The 19,829-nt window shown below is 34.5% G+C and overlaps 1 protein-coding gene and 1 long non-coding RNA gene across 6 annotated transcripts in view; one reads left to right on the top strand and one right to left on the bottom strand.

Moving 5' to 3' along the window:
• Positions 1 to 19,829, bottom strand: part of LOC129744740 (transcription elongation factor SPT6) — a 119,666-nt gene that overhangs the window by 83,786 nt on the left and 16,051 nt on the right. The gene's annotated exons all lie outside the window — the stretch shown is intronic.
• LOC129744758 (uncharacterized) lies at positions 10,561 to 12,064 on the top strand. 3 transcript variants are annotated; one of them, XR_008736995.1, is made up of 5 exons: positions 10,561 to 10,658; positions 10,869 to 11,263; positions 11,318 to 11,377; positions 11,557 to 11,722; positions 11,786 to 12,064. It is a non-coding gene; the product is annotated as an uncharacterized LOC129744758 (long non-coding RNA). The 3 variants fall into 3 exon arrangements; XR_008736994.1 differs by having other exon boundaries at positions 10,869 to 11,377; XR_008736993.1 differs by having other exon boundaries at positions 10,869 to 11,377; positions 11,554 to 11,722.

Here is a 19,829-nt window from a genome sequence, read left to right as displayed (position 1 = left end):
CTTTCAAATCGTAGAACACGTCATCGATGATCTAAAAACAGACCAACATTTTGAAGCCTCCTTTAATTCGATTCCAATCATCGATGTCCCATTATCATAAACGATTTTATTGAACTTTTTTGTATTCTTTTACGATTGCCAGCAAATACGTTTTACGAAAATCAGACATGCGAAATAATTTGCAAAGGTATACGATTGCATGCACATTTTTACGAATCGATGCAGTTATATACGTTTTTTATTTTGAATTATTTTATGCATAGCACGACAAAATCTCTCAGTCATGGCTGATCACCGTATAGCGGTCGTTTCACGGATTTTTTTGCGAATTGTCGTACACAAAGGTAGAGTTCATATGTATATAAATACAAGTCTCTCTTCTTGTCGTAATAAAATCATGCAATGCTTTTAAATACGACAAAGAATATGCATGGACCGCACATTGTAGGTGCAGATATACGAAAATGAGTATAAATAACATTCTATACGATGTAATCTGTAAAAGAAAATACGACTTCTGGTTGTCTGGGTAGAGGGCAAAAAGTGATTGCGAGTGCCTCAAATATAAAATTTGATGAAGTTTACGATTTTTTATTACAAAACATTCTTTATTGCATTTACGATAAATGATAAATTAAATCTTGATCTCTATGCTGATGCTTCAAAAACAGTGAAGAGCATTTCGTGGGGTTAGAAATCAGTTATTGAAATCAAATGAGTTTGGTGTATAGATAGAATTGTTACTTGTTTATTAGTGTATTTTCATACATTCATTTTGGTGTTTTGCAAGAAGTTAGATATTTGTTTTAGTTCAGTGACGTTTTTTCCTTTGAGGATATCGTTTAGATGTTTTTTGTTGGTAAGTATGTCATATTTAGATCTTTATTGATTAAAATTGATGCATTCGTAAAGTATGTGATCAACGTTTTCAATTGTTTTACTGGTTTTACATAAATTAGATTCAACCAAATTCCATCTGGCGAGTCTTTCTTTAGTCGCTGTGTGTCCTGATTTAAGTCTGTTTAGGATGATAACATCTAATGTACTGAAATCAGTGTTCTTAAACCATGGGCTTAAGTTAACTGTAGGTGTGTGATTGAAATGAAATATTCCCTTTTCTTGTGAGATATTGTTGTACGTATTTTGCCATTCTTTGATTGTATTTCTCTTAAATGTTATAAGTAAATCGTCCTTTGTAATTTGATGATGTTCTATTTGTGTACGTGTTGTTCCTAGCTTGGCTGCATAATCTGCTCGTTCGTTTCCAATGTGTCCTGAGTGACCAGGAATCCATTGTATTATTAATTTAGATATGTTACTTTTTTCCACTGTGTTTTTGATAGTTGCTGCTATATGGTTATCTGTAAAATCCCTTTTTAATAGTGAGCAAGCACTTTGGGAGTCAGTAAGAATTAAAATTTCTTGTTGATTTTTCAATGTTGTATATTCTATTGCTTGTTTGATGGCAATCAATTCAGCATTCATAATCGTATATTCTTCCTTAAGTCTTCCGCTGTAGGACGTTAGTTCTTGCCGATCATAGTATCCATATCCTACTTTACCATTAATTAATGATCCATCCGTGAACATTTTATAACAATTTTTGTAGTTATTATTCAACAGTTCGTTAATTATGATTTTTTGTTTTTCTTTTGCAGTTTCTTTTTTGTTGATATCGAGTAATTTATCTTTAATTTGGATTTTAGTATATCTTGATTCTTCTATCTTAGTTCCTAGTTGAGCAAAGAGATAATTGTTTTCTGTTGCTATTCTCTCTAAGAAAGTAATGTGTTTCTCTGTCCTGTTGGTGTACATTAGTTCGGTTAGATTTTCGATTATGGGACTATTTTTGTTGTATATAGTTTTTGTAATTTCCTTCATAGCCAACCATTCTGCTCTTAGAATAAGAGGAATTTCCCCAGATTGAGCAAGTACTATTTGGATTGGGGTCGAGGTTAGTAATCTCATTGATAATCTTAGAGCCTGTAAGTAGGCTGGTTCTAGTTTTTGAAAGGTTGTTTTTGCAGCCGCAGCGTACACAGTTATCCCGTAATCAATGATAGTTTTAATTAAAGCTTTCGTAATTTGGAGCATTTGTTTCGGATGAGCTCCGCTCCGTTTCCTGCTTATCATTTTAAGGATGTTTGTTTTTCGTTTGACTTTTATTATTGTATCCTGTATATGAGCTTTGTAATTTAATTTATGATCTATGATAACTCCTAAAAATCTATCTACTATTTCTATCGTTTGATTATCTATTTTAAGGTCTATTGATCGGGGGATTTTATTTGTAAAAATGATCGAGGCTGTTTTGGATGGATTTATTTCTAATTTTAGGTTTTTAAATGTGATGGCTAATCTATTCAATATGTTGTTAGTTATTCTACTGGCTGTAGTTGCATTGATTGATTTTACTAGAAGTGTAGAATCATCTGCAAATTGTATCAAATGTCCTTGTTGAGTCAATTCATGTAATTGTTTTGTGTAGATATTAAAAAGTATTGAAGGGCACCCTTGTGGTAATCCCTTATTTGTAATATTTATGATCTGTTTACCGTTATTCAAAGTTAATATTGTAGTTCTCTCTTTCAGGTAGCAGTATATCCAGTTCGTGATGTTTCTAAGAGAATTCCAATATCGACATTGTCGAACGCTTTAGTAAGGTCCAAGAAGGTTGCGTCCCCGTCCCGTTTTGATTCTTCTATTTCTGAAACTAGAAAATTGATGCAATTTACTGCTGACGTTTGTTTTTTAAATCCAAACGTGATCTAGGTATAATTTTATGCTTGTCAATATATTCTGTTAATCTATTTTTGACTACAAAGTTGTTCATTTTAAGTAGAACCGAGATCATGGATAGCGGACGATATGAGTTAGCCTGGTTAGGATCTTTATTAGGTTTTAGTATTGGGATGATCTTTATCTTCCTCCAGTTCCTTGGAATTTCTCCAGTTTCTAGTACTTTTGATAGCAATTCTATGATTTTAATCTGTAGTTCAATTTTAATATTTTTCAAGATATAGAACGAGATGTTGTCGATTCCTGGGGTTGAGTGTTCTTTTTTCCGTTTTAAGATTTTTCTAAACTCATCAAAGTTTATTTTCAATTTATTTTGCATCTCCTTCATTGTGTAAGAAGTCGGATTATTCAAAACTGGGAAGTTTTGATCTATAAAATCTTTCGCTAGTTGTTCGTCATTCAACAGCCAATTATTGTTCTTGGCTGGTTTACCTCCTCGTATTATTTTTATCGTATTCCAAAGATTTTTACTCGTAATTTCTGGATTGATGTTATGTATTGTTTCATTCCACGTTTTTCTTTTTTCTATTCTTATTTGTCGTTTAAGGAGTGCTTTTGCTTTTTTATATTTAATGTAGTTATTATCGCTTTGATTTCTGAGATACATTTTGAGTTTGTTATTCTTTCTTGCATGCAGAATTTCAATTTCCTGCGTCCACCACTTTTTAGGATTTTTTTTGCTATTTTCTGTTATTAGATAGGTACATTCTTTAATCTGTTCTTCGAATATCGGTATTATGTCATCTGGAGATTTGAAAATTTCAGGTTGTAATAAGTTAAGTTGTTTCAAAAGTTTTTCTTTGTTCAAAATTTGTTTAGTGTACTGATATTTTTTTGGTTGTGTTCGATATTGTGATTAATATTGCTCTGTGATTGCTTTGAATATCCTCACCTAGGACATTCCATTCAGATTTGGTTGCTAAAGTAGGGGTCATAAAAGTCAAATCTATCGCAGAGGGTGTTGTGTTAGGGGGGTTTATTAAGCTTGGAGTTCCATCGTTAATTGATATCAAGCTAGTGTTTTCAATTAAATGTGCTATGAGCTCGCCCCTTGGGCAGCCCCCATGGAGTGGATTCCAAAGTGGATGGTGGGCGTTGAAATCTCCTGCAAAAATTGTTTCACAGTTCATGTTTTCGATTATATTTATCAGATTTGTCAGGGGTGATTTTATGCTATTATTATTTATTGGGTATGGGGGAATATAGACTGAAATAATTAAGATAGGGGATTAAGAGCTGTATTTAGTGTTTTAATAGCGACTCCTTCGACCGGTTTCAAGTCACAAAGTTGGTTTATTTCGTATGTAATATTTTTTTCAATGAGTATACCTACCCCTCCATACCCAGTAGGTCTGGAGTGGAATATAAAATTATGTTTAGGAAATTTGTAATGCTCATTAGGCTTTATCCAAATTTCTGATAGAATCGCTATGTCTACTCTGTATTTATTTAATATTTGCTTTAGAAGCTCCCGAGTATCTGTGGGTCTAATGCTGTTTATATTGCTTTGTAATATTATAAGATCCTTTTGATTTACCTCCATTTTGCTGAATGCAGATTTTAAATTTAATTTGTATTGATGGTAGCTTCAAAAAAAAATTTTTTTTTTCGTAATTTTGTTTTTTTTTTAAATTTTAGATTTTAATGTATTTAATTATTTTATCTCTACTATATTTTCTTCGTCCATCAATTGTTCTGGATCAATAATATTGATTATTAAAATGTCTTTTTCGATTGTATCTTTTGTTTTAACACCTTCTACTAAATTGTCATGTATTACTTTAATTTTGTTCATCAAATTTTTAATGTCCAGATGTTTGGTCAATTCCTGCTTGATTTTTTGTACTATATTGTTGATATCTGTATTTTTATATGTTCCATCGGTTGCTTCTTTTTGTTTAATTGTTTCTTTTATTGCTGTTGTGAAATTTCTCTTTTCGATTGTATTTGTTGATGAGTTTTGTAATGTAGGAAAATCTGTGTTTTGATCTAGTCTATATTGAACACTTGCTTGTTTCGAATGTAATTTAGAAGCTTCAAAAAATGTTATTTTATTCAATATCATGGATTTTTGTATTTGTTCTTGTCTTTTTCGTTCTCTGCAATTTCTGTCATCAGATCTGTGTTCTTCTTTGCAGTTCATACATGTTGATTGTTTTTCGCACTCATTATCATGAATTTCACTACAATTGACGCAATGTTTGTTTTTGGATCTACAGTGTTTTTCTCTGTGTCCAAATCTTCAGCATTTTTTGCATAGTTTCAGGGGGAAAAAATATGCTTCTACCTTTGCATTAATTCCGTAAATGTTAATTGTTTGTGGTAATAATGGTCCCTTAGCATAAATTTTAATTGCACTTGTATTAATTAAATTATCTTTGGTCTTTGTGTTTTTATCCAATCTCTTAATTCTTTCTATTTTAAAAATATCAATGTTCTTACTTTCTATGTTATTTAATATCTCCTCTTCTGTGAGCGATGGTGGGATATTTTTGACCACACCAATCGTTTCCTTAAACATATTAGGAACAAAGACTTTGAATTTAAATTCTTCCTTAAGTAGTTTCGAATTGAGAAGAATCTCTGCATCCTTAGGTTTTTTGAACGTGATTTTAAATTTTGTTCCTCCCATAGGTTTCATTTCTTGATAGTTCTTGATTCCGATATTATGTAACATTTTGGCTATGATCATTGGGTGGATACGTTTTTTATGTGGTAAGTTATCTTGTTATGTTTCTTTTGATTTTTCTTTTGATGTTTCTTGTGATGTTTCTTCAGTGTTTTCTTCTTTTTCGATAAAGAAGGTAGTGTAATGTTGGTTTTTAATGTACTCATTGTTGTTGTGATTTTGATTATGGTTTTTCCGAATTTTTTTTTTGTCGGATTGGTGTCTTGTTTTTGTGTTATTTGATCATTGCTTTTTTGTGTTTTGGTTGTGATTGTTTTCGATTCCTGAGATGCATCAATTTCCATTTGTGTACCTGATTTAGAATTATCTTCCGATATGCTCCCATCTGTGTCGTCTGTAGTCTGTGTCTTAGTTTTCTTATTTTTACTCTTTCTATTTCTAGTCATTTTTTCTTCTTCACTTTCGTCTGCAATTTCCAATTTTCGTCGTAGTTTGTTGTTTTTTATTATGGGGTCTTCAAATCCCCTAAAATCCTCATCATCATCTATCATAGTCCATCAATTTAAATAAATTTAAAGGAAAAAAAAAGTGGAAAATGGTTGATGAGAAAAAAAACCTGACCTAAAAGTTTAGGCTTGGCTTGTCTGACCTTGCTCAACGGTAAAAAGAATATATTTTGATACTTATCTGGTGGTTATCATTAAAATCCTTCTCTATACACTTCTGTCCACTCACTTCACTTTAACAAAGACAACTTTTTGTTCAGTCAATGAGACGAAAAAATTTTCAAAAATTCCGTAGAAACCATGTGATTTCTTTACTTCGCGTTGCAAAAACCGAAACCACAAAACTTCGCGTCCAGGCGATGTTGTCCGTTCGGCGATTTGAGAGAGAATGGATGATTACACCTTATATAATTTTTTTTTTCGCAAATTTAACGACAGGACTATTTTTATTTTCAAGTATTTTTGCGTTTTTAAAATTTTTCTAAGTGTTGTGGTTTTCGAATAACGCATGTGGTATACCTATTCATATCGCGAGCGGTCAAATGACGGTTTACACCAGGCATGTCAAACTGGGGGTTTGCGGGCCGCATGCGGCCCGCGTAGCCCCGTCTTAAATTTTCACAAAATTCTCTACTACACAGAAGTACGCTGGTTTTCCTGCCAAAAAATATTAAAAAGATTTTTTTTTGCTACAAGAGGAAAAATATTATTATTGGAAATGAAAGGTGAACCTGTTGAACATTTTCAAGCAGACGACTGGGTTTAGGATTTGGCATTTGACGTTGATTTCACTGGCCACCTGCAAGATTTGAATTCAAAGCTTCAAGGAAAAGAAAAAAATATCAAAACTGCTTGTGATGATGTAAAAACTTTCAAGCGATGTTACGGATGTTACGGTTATGGATCAACTAAATTTCCAAAGAAAATCTTGTGCACTTCTCTACGTGTCAAGAACTAAAAAGATCAAATGAGGCTGCATCATTTGGTAAATACGTTCTTTACCTAGAATCGTTACTAGATGCATTCAAAAGCCGTTTTCGTGACTTTAATTCATACGAGCAAGAATTTTCGTTGTTTGTATCTCCATTTTTGTTTGCTCCTAAAAATGCTGCTGATATAATTTGCAACTAGAGTTGATAGAGCTGCAATGCGATTCTTTATTAACCCGTTCGAGACCGATTGCACACCGTGTGTGCAATGGAATTTTTGTGCCTTTGTCTGAACAATCATTCATTGTGAGTTTACTATTGCTCGGAAAAATAATATTCTTACACCAATGGAATCCGCAAATGTTTGGCAAAATTTGTTGGAAAATGGTTTTGATGAAATCAAACGTCATAAAAGTTATCTAAGAGTAAAGTACTATGAGTTCGAATGTCGCGAAAAGGCCTCCGTCTCGAATGGGTTAAAAGTGAAATACATCGAAGTGGCTGTACCAAAAATTTTACAGCTATTTGCCTGAACGCTACGTTGAGTAACGGAAATTTGTTGCCAGAATTCTTGCTATGTTTGCAAGTAGCTATCTATGTGAGCAGGTTTTTTTCCATAATGAAAGCTACAAAAACTCCTCATCGTTCGAGATTATCTGATAAAAATTTATCATAAATAATGAAAATGTCATTGATCTGATATCAGGACAATAGATAAAATACATTATAATATAAGAATGTTAAACATTAAAAGCTTACTCATTTAAGTGGGTTGTGCCAACGTAAGAACTTTTAACTACACAAATAACACACGACGTATTACAGGACACGACACTTAACGTTCTTACTAACGGATCCGTTAACGCAAAATTTCATTCCAAGTTTACTTATAACTATATTCCGTTTTATTGTATCTAATCTCCGCGAAACTAAATGATTTCTAACTGATTTTGGCTGCGGCCCACTACATTATCAACATTTTTTAATGCGACCCACACACTTAATCGAGTTTGACATGCCTGGTTTACACTGTTTTCGCTAAAACTTTCTTGTTTCTCAACCGATTTCTTTAAAATTTATAGTTTTGAAAAGCCTATAATGTGACTCAAATATGTTTTTCTCAGACAATTTTCAGCTACAATCAATTATTTTAAAGCTATGTTAAGTCCAAGAAATTTTTTATGAAAAAACATGCTTCAGGAAAATTGCTATAAATCTGTTCATCAGTGCTCGAAAAAAAAAATTTCACTTAGTGCATGAGAAAGCTGAAGTTAGGGCTGTCCCAACGGTAGATGCAAAACACGGGTTTCGACCACGCTAAAACAATCCGGCTGGCACCGGTGGCGTAAATTGCTGTTTTAGCACAGTTATCGATTTCAAAATTCCCAACAGTTATACGCCTTTTTTCCAAATCCATGCACATTTGGAACAGGATTTCAAATTATACGACAGACCGATTTAGTTCACGGTGAAAAAATTTTAGCCAACAATGATTTCTTTCACACATGTTTGGGTAACATTGGGTGTGATAATAGTTTCTTTTTGAGATATTATTTGAATGTTTTTTTTTCGCTTCAACCAGCCTATCCGTAACATAAATTGAGAAAAGATGTTAATAAAAACCATATCAAGTATAAATAATAGATGTCACATTATTCTCGATTTAATATAATTAAATAAAAAGCTTTTCATTTGGGCTCGACGAATTGTGAATCCAGTCAGCGTTCTAAAATTTGAAAAAAATAAACGTAAAGAAAATTTTAATACATTTTCGATGAGGTAAAATAAATGTTTATTGTTTGTTCTATAATTTTTGTTTTATTTGAGATATTGAGAGATTTTTAGTTTCGTGTAGAGTGCTCGGAGTTTTCGTCAATATCAGCATATTTTTCTGTATTCATACATAAATTTACAAAGTGAAACAAGTTTTTGTCAAACAAAAATGTCGACAAATCAAAGGGAAATTTCCTTTGACTTTGGGATAAACATTTCTCATTTCCTTTGTCAATGTCAGCAATAACTTGAAAAAAAAATTGCTTTTCATTTCATTTTAACAAAACCTTATTCCATTGATTCAAAGCAATTTGATTGAATTAATTGAAGAATTGTTTCAATTGGCCTTTTTTCCTCGTTGTGTAGTCATTTTTGCTTTTAAATTAATTAAATCCTGGTATAATAGTTGAAATCATTGTTCTGTCAAAAAGAATATTCGTAGAAATAATTTTAAGACAATTAACCGTAAAACCCAAAACTTATGCAATTTTTCTAAAAAAATGGGTTTTTTCTTCTCAATTATTGAGTGTCTGCAATGAAAGTGTTTCCGTTTTAAATTTGCTCATTCACCGGTGGGGAGTGGGTGTTTTAGCCGATTCTAAAATTTCAAGTTGTGCTAAAACTGGTATAGTCTAAGAGCACCTGCAGCGGTTCAGGCGTAAATATTGGTTTTAAGTATACCAGTTTTAGCACAATTTAAAATTTTAGAATCGGCTAAAACACCCACTCCCCACCGGTGTAGGAGCAAATTTAAAACGGAAACACTTCCATTGCAGACACTCAATAACTAAGAAGAAAAAGCCCATTTTATTGGAAAAATTGCATAAGTTTTGAGTTTCACGGTTGATTGTCTTAAAATTAATTCTACGAATATTCTTTTTGACAGAATAATTATTTCAACTATTCTACCAGGATTTCACTAATTTAAAAGCAAATATGACTACACAACGAGGAAAAAAGGTCAATTGAAACAATTCTTCAATTAATTCAATCAAATTGCTTTGAATCAATGGAATAAGGTTTTGTTAAAATGAAATGAAAAAGCAATTTTTTTTCTTCAAGTTATTGGTCAAAGGTCAAAGGAAATTTCCCTTTGATTTGTCGACATTTTTGTTTGACAAAAACTTGCTTCACTATTTGTAAATTTATGTATGGATACAGAAAAATAAATAAATAAAAATATTGACGAAAACTCCGAGCAATCCATACGAAACTAAAAATCTCTCAATATCTCAAATAAAACAAAAATTATAGAACAAACAATAAACATTTATTTTACCTCATCGAAGAAGTATTAAAATTTTCTTTTCGTTTATTTTTTTTCAAATTTTAGAACGCTGACTGGATTCACTAATTCGTTGAGCCCAAATGAAAAGCTTTTTATTTAATGATATTAAATCGAGAATAATGTGCCATCTATTATTTCTACTTGATATGGTTTTTATTAACATCTTTTCTCAATTTATGTAACGTATAGGCTGGTTGAAGCGAAAAAAAAAACATTCAAATAATATCTCAAAAAGAAATTATTATCACACCCAATGTTACCCAAACATGTGTGAAAGAAATCATTGTTGGCCAAAATTTTCTCACCGTGAACTAAATCGGTCTGTCGTATATTTTAAAATCCTGTTCCAAATTTGCATGAATTTGGAACAAAGGCGTATAACTGTTGGGAGCACGCTCGAAATTTTTTAACCAATTATCGTTAAAAAGTAACCATTTTATGGTTTTCGCTATGAAACTGCGAATATGGTTACTTTTTAACGATATTTTTCAGACCAATTTTAACCATTTTGAAAGTTCGATAGCCAAACCCAAAAAAATGATTAAAATTTCTAAATGTTTGAACGAGCTTGTATTTTACCGCCATTTTGATATTTGTGACTTGAGAAGCTGCTCGCGTTTTTACCATTTTTGCACTTTGAAACTCGATTTGTTAGGCCTCGAGAATAGTAGATAAATAGAGCTCGAGTTAAAAAGATAAAGCGGCCAATCGGAAAACCCGTCTGCTGTTGAAAGGTAGGCTTTCTTTTTTAAATTAAAATACTGCTGGAGACTGATGCGGCTTCTGCTGGAAGTTTTTTTTCTCGAGCTGAGCTGTTTCCAGATTCTTTACCTTCCAGAAAATGGTATAAGTTACCTATATGTCCCAGTAGCAGTAAGCCGCGGTATTTTCAGTAGTGATTAGTAGATAGTGATACGATACTAAAAATGATTTTTTGATTACAGCTGGTATTACGATTGGCATGCAACACAGGAAATGAAACCAGGGATTAAGTCCACTGATTGAGGCTACAAGCAAACATCAATCATCGACCAGAACGAATCCGGATGGTGGTGGACTGCACCGAAAGTCGGAATCGTCAGTGCTGTTTAATGGGTTGCAATTAGGGCCCGGGCACTATCACCGAGTGAGCAATCCAGCTACTGGTCATATTATTGTCTGCAGTTCTTTTACTTCGAGACGATGAATGTTGTCAAGCTATCGATAATCCTTGGCCGGATTGTTCTAATTTTTCATAACTTCCGTAGTAGCGATAAGCGATATGGCCCCCCTCCATAATGAAAATTAAGTAGTTCCGGTTGTTCAAGGAAGTTTTATCCGACTCTTGAACTATATAAAGGTGGATTATTCAATTTAAACTGTTTCAAACCTTTATTATTATTCTTTGTTTCAGTTCATAAAAAGGAATCGATTGTTCACTGAGAGGATTTGAGGATAACAATGCAGAGTGATTGTAAGTATTTTAGGTTTCATTTCTATTTAAATAAACTAAAATTTCTATTCATATAGTTTCCTAACGCTTTAAAATCTTCTACTAAAATTCCGTCGGACACACCAATGAGGCCTTTGCTTATATATATTTTTTGATGGAAATTGATGCAATTTTTCTTATATTTCGGGCTTTATTAGCAGCAAATGAAGTCACTATCAGCAGCACCAGTCTTAGGCTCAACAGGTCGACAAGCTAATTATGCTAGTGTGACATCAGAATGATTCCTGTCCATCAGAAATCGATTCAGGATTCCAAACCAGAAAACTTTTGGTATAGAAGTTGTCGTCTTGAGGATCAGCTAATCTGGTAAAGCGAATCAAGTTACAGTTTTCATTTCATATTTTCTGATAACTGTATTTCCAATTCCAGCGTGAATCCTACCAAATTATGAATATCCATCCAGATAGTACATAATGACATCAGATTTAGGTCATTGGCTAAACCATTGTTTTTTTGCAAACTTCCGTGGATGGCTCAGCTGCAGTTTGGAACAGTTGTTTGGGGCACCGGTCCTAAAGAGATGCACCGAAAATGGAGTCCATATTTACAAATACTACTCATCCTCCTGTGAAAGAGACATTGAAAAATTTGACCGATCCAGACGAAAGACAAAATGATTCCTGGTATCGATCAAGGAAAACATGGTGATTGCTAGTATTTATCTATTATAAATGTATTTAAATAATTTGAATAAAAACGAAAACTCCTTTGAATTTTTGTATCGTCCTTTTTTAAATAAAGAAAATTACCACTTTTCTCTTTCTCCAGATTGCTTTTTGGTTGAAAAATAACCAATTTCTCATTTCTCCGCAATAGTTTCTTGCGGTTAAAAAGTAACCAAATTTCCACTTCTCAAGAGAAGTCAAAAAATGACTTCTATGGAAGAAACCAAAAAATCACTTAACGCGGAAAGGTGTGAAAATGGTTACTTTTTAACGATAATTGGTTAAAAAATTTCGAGCGTGAGTTTTGAATTCGATAAGAGCAAGTCCAATGGTGTTGGGAAAAAGTGGTAGGAATTTTGACAGCTGTAGCACAGATGGGAATTTTTGTATCGTGAAAAATAGACCAAAAATGTTGGCCGTCCACCGGTGTGATAGAAAACGAAGGTATAAAATTGGGGGCAACCAGCGATGCCAAGTGCATTTGCTGTTTAGTATTTTTACTATTTTTTCCTATTTCGAATTGATCGTTTAAAAATTGAAATCAAATTCACTTTATTGAAATAGTAGTGCTAATATGAAAAATTTATTATTAATGTGAATGTACAAATACTGTATAAGTTAATTCCATTCCAATATTTAAAAAAATAATCAGTTCATAAGAAAAAAAACAAAAGAAGCGCTCAAATGTCAAATTGATCTGATTAAACCATTGACCAGTGAGCAGAGATCGAATTTTGTTTCATTAGAATGACCATTCTTTAAAAAATTTCTAAGTTGTTGTTTGTAAGAGAGTTTTGCATTGGATAAGTTTACAAGTTTCACTTAACTGAGCATGTCTCATCTATCAAACAACAGCTTTGTTGATTTTGTTTGGTTCCGGCACGATTTTTTTTTCATAAACGCAAGTAGAGCACAAATGAAAGTGAATTTGGTCTTTGATGGACTCTTCGAATTTAAAGGTTTTACATATAATTTAAATTAAGTGTTTTTGTTTGGTAACTTTTAATACAAACTTATATTGGTCGGCCGTTTCATTTCTTGTTCCATCTCTGAAAATCCAACCAGGTCCCACCTGTGGAACGTTCCGATATCAGAACCGTTCCTGACCGTGTTTCAACAAAGGGATCAGTGATCCAACCCACCGGTGCATTCCGGCAGCACAACCTAAAATTTGGAATATGGGGTCTAATTATAAAATAACTTGCGTTTGATATGATTGACACTCGACGAATTAACAGCGAGGGTTGCGTTTTCTAAAGATGATGGACCATTAAAGGCGGCGTTCTAACTTTGATACCGGACATTCCGACGGAATAACTTTTTCAAATAAAAAAACGAAACTCCTACTCCCGAAAACCGCTCAAACAAACAAAATTTATTTACCCAGCTATCTGGCATCTCTGCGCCTCGAAATGTATGATAGCCCACTCAATTGGCAAGGGCATGACAAAAATTGGCTGTAGGTTTTAAAGAGTTGATTAACTTCTTTGTAATTCGTATCAATTTAAGTGATAAGAGAATTGTTTACAAAAGAAAATATCACTTTATTTTAAAACCCTGAAATTGGTCAATTTCCTTTATTTTCCCCTCAACTAAGGTTTTGAGCATGAGAAAGATGGCAGCACCGAAGCGTTTCATGCACGAATACTGTATAGAGTTGTTTTTGACATTTCGTACGCACACTTGCTGAGCGTGTACAGATGAGACGGGACAATTAACCTCAAAAACTCTCGGTACAAAAAATGAGCAGCCGGTCGACACACATGGTCGTTTTGGAGGTTAATTGTCCCAAAACTGAACAGTCTTTGTTAAACAACCAGCATAATATCACGAACACTACTAGCGGCAAATAGGACTATTGCAACGCCGACTCTATCACTCGGTTCGGTGTTGCAAATCATCGTGTTTTTCTATCACCCTCGGCCAAAAAGTGTTATACGATACAAATTTTGCAGCGCGAAACTGTTCGAATATCAGATTTTCCCAACACCGGTGTACGGCAAATGTGTTGTGATGTGTTGTAAACCTTCGAAATTTATATCTCCATCTCAACCAGTGAACTTGCTCTAACTGTGCTAAAACAGCAATTTACAACACCGGTGCCAGCCGGATTGTTTTAGCGTGGTCGAAAACCGTGTTTTGCATCTACCGTTGGGACAGCCCTTAAAAGCTATATGTTGCACAAACGGAAATTTTTATCCAGGGTTGGCATAATTCAACGGTCCACGGTAAAATTGTCCTTCAAACTCATTTGACTGTTCCTTAACGACCAGTCAATTCGTTTGCCAGTCATTCATTCCCCAGTCATTTGAAGCTAAAACAATAACCTAGTCAAGCAATCGCATTTCAACGACCGATGACGAAAAAGAAACGCATTTATTATTATTGTTACTCCTGCCAGCAAGCCGAAGACGACCGAAGACGAAAAAGAAACGCATTTATTATTATTGTTACTCCTGCCAGCAAGCCCGTTTTCAGTTTTTTATTGCTATTGTTGCTCTCTGCCAGCAAGTCGTTCATTTATACTGTGTTTGTTTTCTCCACTCGTGGAGTGTTTCACCGTACCCGATAAAAACAAACACAAATCCTCGCCAGTGTATTGCTACCTCGCTCACTCACACGCTCTCTCGCAACACTGACAAAATTTTCGGGGCAACACCGCCCGATGGCAGTGCAACACCGTCCGAATAAACAAACAGTTTGACAGCACCTAGTGGTGCACCAGTGCAACACTAGTGCAACACTCGGCATAAACAAATACGGTATTAGTTGTACCTGCCGGCAGCAGCCGATCGAGGATGTGTAGGAGCTTCGCCAGTCGGAGAAATGTTGATTGTTGTTGTCCAATGGGAATATTGTTTTTTCTCGATTTGAAGCAGTGATTCCGGGTTTTAAGCACAATAGTACGAAGATCTGTCCGAACTTGTGATAATAAACTAAAAAATATCTTAAACGGCGAGAAAATTTTCATGAATTCTTAGTTCCGGCAAAAAAACAAGGAATTTTGTCGGTTCAAATTTCGGCATTCTTGCAATCCGGGTCGTGATTTGATGAGTTTTTGATGGCTCCCGAAAGAAAGGAGACGATTCGATGTAGAGAAGTGATGATTTGTAGGGAATTTCAAATCGACAGGTCGCGCCAGCATCACATACCAATGCGTTGCAACGCTTTCTTATTCGAACGTTGCGTTGTGTTGCGTTGCTAGTTGCCTCAGCATGACATCAGCCTTATCCGTCATGCGAGTAGTGAGACTCCGTCAATTGAGTAAGGTGCCGGTTGTTTGATAAAAAAAAAACTAGTCGGGTCAAGCGTGACGGGCGAAATTTACCAACCCTGTTTTTATCAATTTTTTTTAAGATCATGGCCACAAAAAATGTAAAAAAGTTGTGTAAAACCCGTACTTTTCAATCAATCAACCGCCAAAGCTGTTCCTGTTACAGTAGAAAAATTTCAAAAAATGAATTGGAAAGTTGACGTAATTTGTCATATTTTGGCATCTTTAGATTTTTTAAAATACGAAAAACATAATTTATGACGAATTTTCAAAGGTAGCTGTTTTTCAAACATTTCTGTTCCAACACGTGAAAAGGATCTATTTCCAAAAGTAAACAAAAACCATTTTCAGTACCTCGTGATAGGTCAACAGTTGCCCTACTTAACGGTAAAGCCCTTTTGAGAAAATAATATTCCGTTACATTGAAAACTCAATTTTAGTAAAGGATCTATAAACATTCTAAAACCAGAACTGCCATCACATGGATACTCCGGAAAAATTTTTCGCTACTACTCCGCAAACAAACTCTAAATAATCAATTTTTTTTTTTATGCGGCAGCTTGTGAGAAATCACAGAGCCCTTTTGAGGCTAAAACTTCTCACCGCGGGGGAAAGCTACACCCATAGAAGAGGTTGCAAAAATCCAATGCCTATTTAGCAAATCTCTGTGCCGATAATGCGCTGAAATGTGCACTGTGCCGAAGATGATATGTTTGAAAAACCGTAACTGGCATAAGGACTCGGCTCTCAACCAAAATGATGCATGACCACTACATTCAAGCGAAAAACATTTTATGGGATTTCCTTCCTATTGGATAATTCATCCCAGAAACAAGAAAATAAAAATATAAAATACAGCGCCCGTAGGGAGAGTCGAACTCAAATCACCAACTAGATCGTCTTGCCAGTCCGACATCCTAACCAGTGTACTATTTGAGCTTCATACAGGATGAGGGATATTTGTCATAGGCTTTCTGCCGCCGAACAATCACAAAAAAATCGCACGACGGTAGCTTCCCGGCGTTTGGCCGCCTTTCAAGGTAGTCCTTTGTCTTGCGATGGTAACGGGAAAGGGAACGGGAGTGAAGGCAAAGGGAAACCCATTGAATGAGAACTGTGCTTTGCTTACTACCTGCTATTACATACACACGCTACATATACACAGCTGCTAAAGCCGGGCAGCTTTGCCGGTGAATTGAAGGAATGTTTTTGTTGTTGCTTTTGCTACATACAAAAGCACAGCTTAGCCGTGGTTGTTTGCCGGTTGATTGAATTGAAGCAATGTTTTTTTTTTTGTTGCTTTTACTGCATACACACGCACAGCTTGGCCGTGGTTGTTTGCCGGTGAATTGAAGGGATTGAATTAGAAGGATGTTTTTGTTGTTAATGTGTTATACTGTGTTGTGTAATGTAACAGACAAATAATAGCCACTGTGGGCTGAGGTTTGTTGTTACGATGTCTAATGCTGTGTTGTGTAATGTAACAGACAAATAATAGCCACTGTGGGCTGAGTTTTGTTGTTACAATGTGTTATACTGTGTTGTGCACGGAAAATAAAAAAAAGGTAAAATTTACCTTTTTGTGAGGTGAATTTTTTCCACCCCCTTTTTCGAGGTAAATTTTACCTTTTTTTTATTTTCCGTGCACAACACAGTATAACACATTGTAACAACAAAACTCAGCCCACAGTGGCTATTATTTGTCTGTGGCTACCTAGCAAAAAGGTAAATTTTACCTTTTTCGCATTCACCTAGCAAAATAGTAAATAATACCGTTTTCCCATTTACTGATTTAAAAGATAAATGCTGGTTGGTTTGATTGCTTTCTTCAATAAGAATTAAAAAAATACAAAATTCTTTCAAAAATGATATTTATTGGAGATAAATAAGGACTTCGCGTTCTTCTGAGCCGCTATGGCCGCTGAATCCACCTGCGTTGCGTACATTCATGGCTTCCTCCGTTCGACTAATCCGGTCAGGTTCGGCTTTTCCGGCTGGAGGATGACGTGGAATACACCTCAAAGCTCTATGGGCCGATCTGAAACGAAATAAATAGTATTATGACGAGAACCAGCACAACTAAATGATATTTAAGAACACTTACCATTCTATTCCGATTTTCACATATTAGGCACAAAGCAACTTGTTCCTAGAATGACAAAACAGCTTAACCTCAATGAACGGGTTCGGAGAATAGTTACTTTTTTTTAGAAGAATTGTACCGTTTTGTTTAGCTCAATCCAGGTCAATGACACCTCGCTACGAGGTAAGTTTTACCTTATTTGGATTTACCTTTTTTTCTAGGTGAATTATACTTTTTTTTATCGAGCTCAATTCAGGTGAACTTCACCTCGCTACGAGGTAAGATTTACCTTTTTTGGATTCACCTTTTTTCTCGGTGAATTGTACCTTTTTCCAACCTCGATTCAGGTAAATTTTACCTCACTGTGAGGTGAGTTTCACCTCGAAGAGGTAGAAGTTACCATTTTGGCTTTCACGAGCGTTCACCTTTGCTAACTCGGTAAATTTTACCTTTTTATTATTTTCCGTGTGTAATGTAACATACAAATAATAGCCACTGTGGGCTGAGGTTTGTTGTTACAATGTGTTATACTGTATTGTGTAATGTAACAGACAAATAACCCAAGTAATCAAAAGTCACATAGATACTTAATCCTGTGCATTAGAAGTTCACATTTGGCTGAGTAAAAGGTACTCAAGAGAAATGAAAATAGGTCTTTTATTTGGACTTCTGACCGAACATAAAAAGTCTAAACAAGTAGCATAGAACATTTTTGTGCGTTCCAAGCACCTTATCCAGAATCCAGAATTCAATAAGGCTCATCGTGCTTCGTTACGAACTTCTAACGAATTTGTTGGTTCAATGCAGAACTTCTTACGAACTTTTTGGTTCCAAATAGAACTTGTTACGAGCTTTTTGGTTCCTTGAGGAACTTATATAGAACTTCAATACAAACGTTAGCGTTGAGATTTTTCACAAGAGTGAATAACAGAATATCAGAACTTCGAATGTACGAGCAACGATTTTTTTGTCTTTATTATTCAGCCTTTAGCTGGTTCGTCTCTACAAGAACAACGAATTTAACCCACAAATAAATCAACTATTTTAATCAAAATGGAAAAATGACATAAATCTTATATATTTTTCACATTGTTTTGCATTTTAAAGAATATTCATATTTAACTAACCGAAAACACACATCTTTTCGTTTACAATTCGATTTTTCTTCTTGCACCTGGAGCTACGTAATTACCGGCTTGTATCGACGGTAGCCTCTTGCAACTAGCGGCAATTTATTCTTTAATAGGATGAGCAGGGTTCGAAATTTCTGTATGCCTTTTTTTATAGTTGAACAAGGTCCGCAAAGTTTCATTATCGTGGTTGGGAGAACTCTTGATGAGGAATTAAACGCTCTTCATTTTTGAAACTAAAATAGAAAACAGATAGAAAGAAAATTAATCACAAAAAAACAACTTAAAACATAAAAATACTCACGTTCAATTTCAATTCCTCCTAGTTTGTTTTGGAAAAAGTTGAAACATCCTTTGGTGATCAAGTACGAATGTTTACATTTTTAATTATCGCCTGCTTTGAAAAGTCGATAATTCTAAGTTTATTTCATATTGATGTTTAAAATAACATCAATCTTCTAAGCATTGGCCATGGTACAGAGGTAGCGTGTTCAGTTTTCACCCCGCTGGTTCAGGTTCAAATCTCCAAGCATGAAAATTTTTAAAGTAAGTATGAAACTCATTCACATTCAAAGCAACATCAGATTAATATTAAAAGGTATAAAAAACCATAGCAAGAAAAGGATTTTTTCTTTTTTCATTAATCTTTTTTTAGGTCTCATGTGGAGGCTGAATAGCCTTCTACTCAGCTTCTATTATGGACTTTAGAAGTATCGATAAGAACTTAAATTTGAGGCTGAGTAGAATGCTACTCATTCGTTTAACAAAGCTGAGTAAGCTTTTAAGAACCTGTTTTATGGAACTTTTGGTTACTTGGGAATAGCCACTGTGGACTGAGGTTTGTTGCTACGATGTCTCATGCTGTGGTGTGTGATGTAACAGACAAATAATAGCCACTGTGGGCTGAGGTTTGTTGTTACGATGTCTAATGCTATGTTGTGTAATGTAACAGACAAATAATAGCCACTGTGGGCTGAGTTTTGTTGTTACAATGTGTTATACTGTGTTGTGTAATGTAACAGACAAATAATGGCCACTGTGGGCTGAGGTTTGTTGTTACGATGTCTAATGCTGTATTGTGTAATGTAACAGACAAATAATAGCCACTGTGGGCTGAGGTTTGTTGTTACAATGTGTTATACTGTGTTGTGTAATGTAACAGACAAATAATAGCCACTGTGCGCTGAGGTTTGTTGTTACGATGTATAATGCTGTGGTGTGTAATGTAACAGACAAATAATAGCCACTGTGGGCTGAGTTT

This window comes from Uranotaenia lowii, chromosome 1, assembly GCF_029784155.1.
Source record: "Uranotaenia lowii strain MFRU-FL chromosome 1, ASM2978415v1, whole genome shotgun sequence".
Lineage (NCBI taxonomy): Eukaryota > Metazoa > Arthropoda > Insecta > Diptera > Culicidae > Uranotaenia > Uranotaenia lowii.
Note: the sequence above shows the minus strand (reverse complement) of the source record. Positions and strands in the feature narration are given on the sequence as shown.